Below are 8,195 nucleotides of genomic sequence, written 5' to 3' on the forward strand. Positions count from 1 at the left end.
CTGAGGTCTACTGAAGACGTGGTCTGCTCTGAAATGCAGATGAACAGTGGTGAACATCTTTTGCTTTCCAAAATAGCATTTTTGTCCTTCTTGCTGGTTTTTCCTCACCCTCTGGACCATCTGGTTTCAGTAGGGGATGCAACACCATTCAACACCCCGAAGAGGGCTCAGGAAGGCTTCCCATCGCCTGGGATGGAAATCCTTCTCATCATCTGGGGTGAAAATCCTTCCCTGGCAGCTGGGTACGATGCTCTGGAGCCGATTCCAATTTAACTCCTACCTGCTCAGCCAAGGTGAGCTCTGCTGCCTGCCCCTCTACCCCAGCCTGGGGTTATTGGTCAGGTTTTAGTTTCTCTCAGCTTTGCTTTTAAAATAATGGAAGCGTCAGCCCTGGGTTCACACACTGGTCAGCACTTTCATTCCTCCCTAACTTTATAAGGCAATTTCATGAATTATACAATGTGGTAAGAGAAGGAGCTAAATAAAGTTGCAACACTGGCTGTTTAATAAATATACCCTTGCTATCCACAGAAGGTATTGGCACACAAAAATATGGCACACGATGATCTAGCTGTCAATTGCAAATTTTTTAGATTACTGCTAGGTCAGCACTATTTTATGCTAAACCCCATCAACTCAAAATAAAAGGAGGAGGTTGTGCACAGGGAGCTGAAAAGCAGAGGCCACCCCACCGTGGGCTCCCTAATGCTGCAGATTTACCGAGGTAATGACCAGGCATAAACTGATAAACTTGTATTTTTTCTCCCAACAGGCACTGGGTAACCTCTGGGGAATTCGATAGGCCTGTTGCGGCAATGCCAGGAGGAGTTAATGACACAGGTGACCCACGCCTGTGTCCTGACCAGGGGAGGAACTGAGCAGCTGACCCGGGAAGGAGCAGGAGAGGATGCACAGGAGCTGCTGCTCCTGGAGCTACTGCTGAAACCCCCCGGAGGGGACAACCTGGAAGAGGAAAGACCTTTGCTGTCACCATGCTCAGCTGCTCTTGATGGGCAAGAAGAGGTTTCTGGAGGGCAGATCGGGCAGCGTGGGACAGCAGAAAGCTGGGAGCCAGCAGCTGCATCGCTGAGTCTCCACTATGAGCAGCAGCCGCCGCTTCCCACTGCCTGCCCTGCACACCTCTACGACAGCTGGGAGAGGTGAGGATCACTGACGTGATGTTGGCAAATAGCTTTGAAAAGATGCAATTGTGCACTTGTGGCAAGACTGTGTTTATATTAAGGAAATGTCCAACTGCGAGTATGTTTTGACTGTTTTTCTCCAGCAACTGCCAGCTTGTTCTTGTTCTGCTTTGGCAGCAGCAACTGGGCTCCTGCCTGCCTCAGAGCTGCTTGGGCTTCCTTGCACAAGCTCTGCAGGAGTATCTAACGGGGGTGTCTCGGCAGAGTCAAGCCCGGTACTGACCTGAAACCTGCACCCAGAACCGAGGGCAGAAGGGGGTGTGGGATCCAGCCGGGACTTTGCTCTGGGCAGAGTGAGGGGGTGAGGAGGCGCTAACACGCGTTTTCCTCTTCCCAACAGCGAGGAGCTGCTCTCCTGCTCAGCTAGTGATGGAGCGGGGGATCTGCTGTCCCCAGGATGTGCCCAGCCAGACCTCAGGACTCTCCCCATGACCCCACACAGGTCTGCAGCTCGCTGACATTGCAGCAAAGCCCTGGAGAGGGGCTTGGAGTCTGGCTGGGGCTCTCCCCATGGCTCAACACTCTGCAAACATAGGATTATAGAATCATTTTATTTGGAAGAGGCCCTCAAAATCATCAAGTCCAACTGTTACCCCATCCCTGGCACTACTCCATGTCCCTGAGAACCTCATTTCCACATCTGTTCAATCCCTCCAGGGATGGTGACTCCACCACTGCCCTGGGCAGCCTGTTCCACTGCCTGACAGCCCTTTGGGGAAGAAATTATTCCCAAGATCCAACCTCAATATCCCCTTGTGCAACCTGAGGCCGTTTCCTCTCATCCCATCGCTTGTTACCTGGGAGAAGAGCCCTACCCCCTCCATGCTCCATCAGCATGATGCCTTCCTGGTGACACTGGGAGTGATGCTCGGGGCAGGCGATGTCCTCCTGAAGGCGTTTGGCCAAGGTGGCCCCAGCACCGCAGGACTCGGGCTGTATTCACCACTTGTTTCTGCAGCAGCAGTGGACCGAGGGGGTTAAAATAGCAACATTTGTGCCTGTCTCCCTCACCACATGCACCGTAAATTGATCATTATTTACCATAAAGACAGACTGAGGGTGGTTCCACACTTTACAGAAATTAACTGGATGCAGTGAAGCTTCTCTCATTGCAACCACAGCGAAGGGTGAGGGTATTTGAAGGTCCCCAGTGCTTAGGCAAGAGCTTTACCTTGCTGGGCATTAAGCTGTGATCTGTTAAATTAATGACATCAGTCTCAGCTGCGAGTCGGGCAAACCCAGTTCTACCTTCCCATGCACACTGTAGAAATCCCAGTCTCTTTTACAGTGTGAGGGCAGAAAATTACTGAAACTGTGTCCTGGGAGGAAAGCACCATGAAATAGTCCTTGGTCATAGATGAGAAGTGTGTCATATGTTTCATTACCTGCTGAAAGACAGTTGCTGTGCGCTGGGGAATATTTATAAAGCCAATCTGTATACAGCTCTCTGCCTTTTCCTCGCAAGCACGCGGCCAGAAAGGCATTAATAAACTAGCCCTGATGATCTGAATGATTTATGGAGGAGCAATTCTGTAAACAGGGTTCAAACTTTTAAAGATTTATTTGTTTTCCAACAAAAAGTTGTCCTAGAGGTAGCCAATGTATGTGCTGTGTAGGTTAATTATGCTATTTATATCTGAGATAAATTGTTCAGCGGGCAGTATGCCAATGCACCAGTTCGGCTGGATGCTGATGTTTTCCGAGAGATTTTTTTTATCCCCCCTGGAAGTTTTGCAATGAGTTCATGTGGCTCTGCCAGTTACCGGGAGGTGGGTGTTGAAGCCAGACATCACAGCACCCCAGTGCCCTGCATGGCTGGGCCCTAATTCTGATTTCTTGTTAAGAATTCTCTTTGTTCCCTTGTGTGCTGTCGGTCCTTCCTGCGCTGACGCACAGGAGCAGCAGAACACTGTGTTGCATTTTGAAGTGCAGGCAGCTTTCTTTTCAAATGCCTCCTTTAAACACCCCTTCAACCTCGCAGCCTGCAGAAGTCCCCCCTTTCTGCCAAGCCTTTAAGTTACTTTTTGTCCTCTCTTCTACTTCCTTTAAGCCTGGTCCCCCTTCCATTACGCCTGCCAGTGGAACCCAGAGCAGAAAGCTTTCTACCAGCACCTCACTTGCTTTCTGCCTGCATCCCTCCAGCATCCTCCATGGTTACATCCCCTTGCTTGCTATAAAGGTCTCCCCAGTCTCCCCCTTGGCACCTCAAGCTGCAAATCCCACTTAGCACGGGGCGGGGTTGAATTTGTGCAGCATTGGAGTCTCTGGGGCTGGAAGGTTTCTGCAGCGGGAGTGGGATGCAGTGGGTAAGGCTGACTCCCAGTGGCTCACAGCCCTTGATCAGCCAGCACTGGCTCCATCTCCCATCCAGGCAATGAATCACAGAACTCTCACTCTTGGAAATTTTGCCCATGCGCTTAAGTAGATTTTTAGCCATTCCTTCCAGATGCTGCCATTCTAAGTACTCGTGTACGTTTTGTTACGGTTCCCCAGATAACAGCATTTGGAGTATCACTCCTTCAGAAAATCCATGCAAAACCATCTGTGATTTTCTGCTCTTGGATGGATAATTGGATTGTAGTGGGGCTTGGGTTTGTTTCCTCGCCTGAAAACTCGAAGGTACTTACAACCAGGCTCCAAGAGGCTTTCAGACAAAACCCAAGCCCGTTCCTGGCTGGAGGTGAGCAGTTTGCCACCAGCAGCCCCAGTCACTCCACAGCTGCCCCACTGGACATCTTGTGGCTGCTCTCGTACCACCACTCACCAGGCAGGAACCTCATTTTTCCTACTCTGGGCTTGGCCCCATATTTTAAAGCATCTTTTAAAGCGCTGCAGAATTTCTTTGATGCCATTTTACTATCTGTGGTAAGTTCCTTCAGGGTGATCCAGCTTTCTTTTCTTTCCTATAGATTAATTAATTTCTAATTATCTAATAATTTCTAATAATCTATATCTAATTGAATCTAAAAATTTCTAATATTTGGGTTCTAATGAAATATTGGCATTTCTAATTATCTACAGACAAGGCTAAAGGACTGCCAGCAGCGCAGCCTTTGTCGCCCACCCCTGTCATGGGGCACCAAGGGGAGGCGGCACCGAGGGGACCAGGATGAAGATGCTCCTGGAAGGGGCAGCAGATGGGACACAGCACATCCCAGACAGGCACAACATCATGGTGGCTGTAAATCACATCTTGGAGTGGGAGAAGGAAGGGAGATTGAGATGGGAAAAGACTGCGGGGAGGGTGAGTGAGGAGCAGCCCCAAATCACCCCAAGGTTGTGTTGCTTTAGACCTCACCAATTTCTGGGCAACTTGCTGGGCCATACTTCAAAATAAACCTCCTGGGTTCTGTACCCTCTGGTCAGAGGAGCCATCGGGAGCCGCTGGTGGTGCCCGCCCTGGGACGTTCCTGCTCACCTGATCTATTATCTCTGCTCAGCACACACAGAACAGGATTCTTCCTGGGAAGAAAAGTTGGCAAGTGGAGTCAGTCCCTTGGAAATAGCCAGCGTTTGTCAGAGCACCCATTCAAAGGAGCAGAGGGAGAAAGGAGAAAATCTGGAGCAGAGAATTTAAAAAAAAAGAAAAGAGAAATCAGAGGCACTTGCAAAGCTGGACTGCAGCAAGGCAGTCCGTATTTTGGGAAGGCTGGGACAGAGACCTGCAGAGATGAGTTATGCTTATTCAGAAAAGTAAACAGCAGACTCAGCCTTGGGTTTTTTTGCAGAATTACAGGAACCAGAGATGGAAAAGACCTATTAACTCATTTTTCCATTTCCCTCCAGGGCAGAGCAGGATTGCTCCCCGGAGGAGATTATTTTTAGCGCTCTGTCAAATAGAGTTTTCAACATCTCATAAGATAGGGGTTTCTATTCCAGGGATTTAGATGTATGAATGATAAACCAGGTCCTGCTGAAAGAAGTCTTGACCCAGAGATGAATCGAGGATCAAAGCAGTGCTATCAGGTTCAGAAATGTTTGCCAGCCTGTTTTCTGCTCTCTCTGATATGTTTCTGCATCTCTCTGCAGCCTGCCTCACCTGGGAAGGAAGCAGAGGCAATGAAGCCCCCGTTCTCCAGGGATTTTTGTTCTAACAGTAAAGAAGAACTGTGACAATTGCTCTGGAAGAAGCTTCACACGGACATCCCATGTCCTGGGGAAACATGGTAGGTATTTGCATTTATGGGGAAAAAAAGCATCGTGGCACTGTTGGGTGAGCAGCACAGGCAGTGCAGTGTCTGTGGGCTCAGCAGGAGGGAGGTTGTGCCCATGGGTGATTTCTGGCACCACTTTGGGGTGACTGTGCTCCTGCACAGGCTCTGCGGGGAACCTGCTGAATTGGCAATGGGACTGTACCCGCAGGACCTGCAACCCTGACACCCAAGGTTCAGGAGAGCCTTGAGCTCTCTTTTAAGACCACCCTTTTAAACACGGCCTGAATTAACGCCGCAGCCTTGGTTTGTGCTCCTGCACACTGTGCTGCAGCCACTCACTCAGGTTGTGCAGCACTTGCAGTGTCCCTGCCTCATTTGCAGCGTCCCTGCATCGCTTACCAGTGTCCCTGCACAGCTTGCAACATCCCTACTCAGCTCCTCCGTGCTGCTGCCATTGCCCCGGGTGCAACGTCCAGCAGCGGCTCAGCTCCTGCAACTGCTGCAGCTCGTTAAAAAGGAGAGACATGCATCAGGCACTCTCCTAGACGCGTCTCTCCCTCCTTCCTCCAACTCTCTTTGATCTTAAAATTCAAATTGCTTTCAGCCTGGAGTGTATTTTTGCTCGTTGCGGGCTGAGCGACGCCAGCCGAGCCGGGCTCTCGCTCCCCAGCAGCCCTTGGCTCGCAGGGAGTGGCTGCGGGACCCGGTGAAACCTGGTGTTTGCGCCCAGAGCGATTGCAAACAGTTTGCAAATGGTTTTGGTGGCTGTTTCGGTGGGAAGGGGAGGGAGAAAAGGGGAGGAACTGGACTTGGATACTGACTCCGAAATGATTGTTTGCAGGCCAGTAATTCAGGTTGCAGACAAGGCCCCATTGACTCTGACGAAGACGAAGAGGTTCAGTTAACCCTGCGTGCTGTGGGGCTGCAAGAGCTGGACTGGCCAGGGCAGCACGGCCACAACCTCACCTCGAGCTGCCCGAGGGGCTGGGGGGGTTTTGGGGAGTGTCAAGACTGCAGGGGTGCGCCCCAGATGTCAGTCAGGGAGGCTGGGAGCTCTGCACCCTCGCCGTCCCTTGATCTTAGCAACAGCACTCATGAGATATGCAAGCTGGCAAGCACGCAGGGGCAGAAATCCAGCCCTGCCAGGTCCACAGCAGCAGCTGGTGAGGATGAGGAGCTCCCTGTGAGGAGGAGGAGCACCCTGTGTGCCCTGACCTGAGCAGCCCGCACACCCGCCCATGCACGCTCTGCTGCAGACAAGGGGATTGCAATGGCCAAAATCCCAAATGGGTCTCGGCACGACCCCGTGGGGCACGTTCCTCTCGTGTTGCCCTTGACCTTTTTTCTCTGGAGGCTCCAAGAAGGAGGAAATGTTTGTCTGCAAGAAGCAGGTCTCTGGCTGAATTCCCCTCCTGCGGGGAAACCTCTGTCAGTCAGCGGTTTCATTTTACGTGGCTGTGCTTTGCCCAAAAAAAAATTAGCTTAACATTATCACAGTGTAAGTCAACAAATATGGAAAAATCCACCAAGGTTACGTTTTATCCACTTTTCTTGCACCTTTGGAGATGAAACTCAAGCTACTCTGCTAAGTCACAGTGATTTATTGGTGGGCTGAGAAGCTGGGTTTACATACTGCATCTTTGGGATGCTGGCAACCTCGCTTCTTATAAATCTGAACTAGTATTTCTAAGCCCTTTTATGCCAGCTGCTTTCATGTATTCAGAACCTTTTCCGTGCAGTAGCCTATGAAAATATTGAAACGATGCCCAGAGCAACACCAGGATATGAAGGGGAAAACTTTAAGATGTTTTGTAACTATTTTTTAACAGAACCTGCCAAATCTTAATTTTTCCAGTTTACAAGTAAGAGCCTCTAACCATCTGTTTGCTGTCAACTGATGTTTGTTTGGAAAGGAATTTTATTATTTTTTTCCATCTTGCACTCCTGTTCTTACAACTAGTTTACTGAACTTCATAAATGTCAGCTTTCACAGTTGTTTTGTAAGCCAGTTATGATTTAGGATTTAATCAAAATTGAGCAGTCAGTGTCTTTAATCAATCTGAATGGAGATCAAAACCAAAGAAACAGAGACTGAAAAATGAAACATTTAATGTACCCCAACAGTCTTTGAAAGAGCCTTATTTCCAACATAATAGCTACCAGGAATCATTATAACAAACTTTAAAAAAAAGAAATACCTTCCAAAATGGCTTGTCGTGCATTTTAAAGATAAAAAGGGCTAAGGCAATTTCAGGCTTAAAAGCAGTTCCAATCTTTTATCTCATTAAGTATTAAAAATAACCCAGCATCAACCGCTCTGTGGCTGTGAGTGGCTGCAGGGAGCTCTGGGCACTGAGGATGAGGTTGCTGGTGCCCAAACAGCCGTTTACTCATCCCATCTTGCCCGTCCTGGTCTGTGGTTCCTGCCTGGACTGCACTGTGCTCTCCGCGGGGATGTCAGCACTGGTACCACCACGTTCTGGCGCCAGCCACACATGTCCAAGGGAGATAAACTAGTTTATGGGATGGAAATAAAGCACAGGGTGGTGGGAAGCACAGCCAGTGTTCCCCTGGAACAAAATGACCCAGTGTCTTCTCTGGCTGAGGACTCATTAGCTGGTGCCATAGCCATGGTTAACGATGCGCGGGGCTCAGCAGAGCCAATGTGGGTCAGGAAAAGCAAATTAATCTGGGTGGGAAGTGGAGCAATACCCTGAGCAGTGATGAAGGGGCAAAACTGAACTTGAAGGGGCTCGTTGGTGCGTTGCAGCTGTGGTCACAGATGGGTGGTGCAGCAGATCCCACCGCACGGTGCAGTGAGGGGCAGAGTGAGCAAGGT

At 49.8% G+C, this 8,195-nt stretch overlaps 1 long non-coding RNA gene across 2 annotated transcripts; it reads left to right on the forward strand.

Moving 5' to 3' along the window:
* The first annotated feature begins 641 nt into the window (after positions 1–641).
* Positions 642–7,563, forward strand: LOC110365234 (uncharacterized). Of its 2 annotated transcripts, XR_002424575.2 has the most exons (4): positions 642–1,160; positions 4,224–4,446; positions 5,232–5,368; positions 6,198–7,563. It is a non-coding gene; the product is annotated as an uncharacterized LOC110365234 (long non-coding RNA). The 2 variants fall into 2 exon arrangements; XR_002424574.2 differs by lacking the exon at positions 4,224–4,446.
* The last annotated feature ends 632 nt before the right edge of the window (positions 7,564–8,195 follow it).

This window comes from Columba livia, chromosome 11 (assembly GCF_036013475.1).
Source record: "Columba livia isolate bColLiv1 breed racing homer chromosome 11, bColLiv1.pat.W.v2, whole genome shotgun sequence".
NCBI classification, from domain to species: Eukaryota; Metazoa; Chordata; class Aves; order Columbiformes; family Columbidae; genus Columba; species Columba livia.